Consider the following 3,159-nt stretch of genomic DNA (forward strand, 5'->3'; position numbering starts at 1 on the left):
GCGCCGGTCAGTTGGAGCAATAACAGGTTCGACGCGATAATTAACGGAAGAGGTCTGCTCCAAGACTGTGTATGGGCCAAGAAACCGAAATTGAAATTTGTCGCACAAGCCAGGAGTGCGAACTGGTGTCCGGAGTAGCACCTCGTCGCCGGGGTGGAAGAACACAGCACTGTGAGACGCGTCATGGAGACTCTTGCGGTGCTGTTGTCTTGCCTCAGTGTTCACTCGGGCGAGCTGGCGACAGTGAAGGATGCGGGACACATATTGTTCACAGGAAGATGCAGAAGGATGACAGGGGCGGACAAGAAAGAGACGTCAAGAAGGGAAGTTGGTGATCGGGCATAGACAAGGTAGAATGGCGAGTAGCCAGTTGTGCGTTGTACGGCGGTATTATACGCAAAAGTTACAAATGGCAAAATTGCGTCCCAGTTTTGTGGTATGGCTCAATGTACATGGCTATCATGTCGGAGAGTGTGCGATGAAATCGCTCAGTTAGCCCGTTGGTTTGGGGGTGATAGCTGGAGGTTGTCTTGTGCGTGGTACCGGAGGCTTGGAGCAATTCCTCAACAATTTGCGAAAGGAAAGCTTTGCCACGGTCGCTCAGAATGACCCGAGGAGCGCCGTGACGCAGGATTAGGGCTTTAAGCATAAATGCAGCCACTTCAGAAGCCGACGCCGAAGTCACGCAGGTTGTTTCGGCGTAACATGTCAAGTGGTCGACAGCTGTCACTATCCAGCGATGACCAGTGGGAGTCGTGGGAAGAGGACCATATTGTGACGTCGCAGTTGACACGCCTTTAATAAGCCTTCGAGCCTTAGGGAACCGAACACATCCAAGGCACAGAACAAGCTCAAGATATATCCCCACAAGCGAAGATGATGAAGAACACCATGCGATGATGATAATGTACAGATGAAGAAGGGCCTGATAAATGCCCACAATATTCTTAGCCAAAAAAAACATGTCAATATCATATCTAGCACCAAACCTTCTCGAGACAATGGGAAACACCTGCAAGAAAGGGATGCGGCGAACGGCTTCTTTTCACGTACCCTATCATTTCATCTGAGCCTTTCAGCTCAGATTTCAAGGTCCGAGAATTCTTTCACACAGGCGGCTCAAATTAGACAGGATAGCACATACTCCTCAAAGGCGATCTCGCCATCTTCAGTATCAACTCACGCAGCCACTTGCCTTGCGCACTTCATTACACAGCTCTCGCAGCCGCTGAATTCTGCGCCAATATTTTGTTCGCAGATCGATTCCGGGCACGAGAAAACCCTGCATGTGCGAAGCAGTTAGCAATCGCTAGCGGGCATAGTTGGCGCCAGGTTTCGGCCATCAGATTGACTGCACCCAGCAGATCGATTTCATACTTTTTTCCATTGTCGTATGACAGCAGAATTCGGTGCAGCAGGCTTTCCTATAATACTTCCGGCCATCTCAATGACTCCCTGATCCACTGGCTGGAGAACGGATGTCATGTTCGCCGGCAGGAATTCCAGTGTAACTGCCGCCAAGCTGTCAATTTTTCCTTGGCCAGGGCAGTTATCTACAACAACAACACTTTTCAATTGTCCTTTGCCATCTTCTAGTCAAGCGCACGGACATGCTCTTCGAAAAGCGCCGCCGTCATCCAGGCCATTTTATTTGCACGGTAGGTCACATCTCTCGGGAGCCGTGCATTTCGGAAACACCTGGGATTCAGCGACTTGCCAAAATGAGGAGGGGCAGCTTTTCATCGCCAGTAGCGTTGGCCCCGAAGTGAATGGTTATCCTGTCTTTGCGTTGCTTAGTGCCTGAGCACCCTTCACCTTTTGGTGTGTACATGCAGTTAGGCAGCCTCTTATAAAAAAGAGCGGCTTCGTCGAGGTTAAAAATGTCTTTGTCCGCATACTCCTTTTGCAGCTCGATGAGGCGGAGGTTGGGCCATGCGTCTGCAGCCTGTTCGTCGACAATGCCACTTTCACTGTGGATAGGCTTCGATGATAGTCAAATCCCACTACAGCGAAATTGACGGGACACGCGAAAAGTTTGTTGTCGTGGAATTTCATTGCAGCGAAATTTCATCTATAGACCACAAAAGTTCGGAAGATCTGATGATCATGTCTCATCCTTTGGTCCCATCTAGCGCATGCATTGTCCTTTGCATTTAACTCTCGCTAACTCGGACGTACTTGGCCGCACACCGAGTGAATGTATTTTCTCACGTATAAAACGCGTAAATATACATAAAATTTAGTGGTTATACGCAAATTTCGGTGTGCAAGTTGGCTTCACGGTAATGCAAGGAAGGCGGCTTTGCGTCAATGCGCGTGTTATACACGTGGGATATACATGAGCAAATGCTCTATGCAGGCTACCCTCGAAGCGTGCCGAGCGCGTGCTGCCGCGAAGGAGCGTGCCAAAGTTCGCTGGAGGCTAACTGAACACGAAGTGCCAAAGCTCTGCACTACCACAGTCAAAAGCGAGCGAAAGGAAGGCCGAAACGCTTCGTGCCGTTTTACGACTTTTTGCCTTTAATCTTTCTTCCAGTGTGTTAGCTGCGTACTTGAGCGTATTCGCTATTGATGATTGCGATGATAGCGATCGCAGTTTTCTGCGCAGCGGTTGTGGCAAATGGTGGTTCTGTTTTCAATCTGTGCACGCTGCCCGTGCGCGTGCCTTCCGAACTGCGTCGTTGCCATCTGTGATCGCATTTATCACTGTTTTGATCGCAGCATTGCTTTGAGTCGGTGTGCGTACGTTGGATGCGCGCGTACTTTCGTGGTCGCCCACGATCGCGTCGACTCGACCACATTTGTGTTCGCAGCAGTTACAGCAGAATGTAGCTCCGCTTGGACTGTGTGCGTGCTGGCTGCCCATGTGCCTTCAAAATGCCGTGGATGTCATTCACAATCGCAGGGCTTGCGATGACGAGCAGTAGTTTTGTTTTGAGTGCTACGTCAAAACAATTGCGGAGTTCTTGAAGAGTGATTCTTCCGCGGCCCGCACACGCATCAAACCCGCCGGCAGCATCGTGGCAGATGGACGATCTGTCGCCGAGCATCTCAATGGCGAATAACTTACCGGGATGTGCTTGTGGTGGCAGAAAGTATGTCTCCGATGAAGACACGGGTCTTGCGATGCGGCCGCACGGCTCTGACAACGAGAAATGG

The sequence above is a fragment of the Rhipicephalus sanguineus genome, chromosome 4 (genome assembly GCF_013339695.2).
Source record: "Rhipicephalus sanguineus isolate Rsan-2018 chromosome 4, BIME_Rsan_1.4, whole genome shotgun sequence".
NCBI classification, from domain to species: Eukaryota; Metazoa; Arthropoda; class Arachnida; order Ixodida; family Ixodidae; genus Rhipicephalus; species Rhipicephalus sanguineus.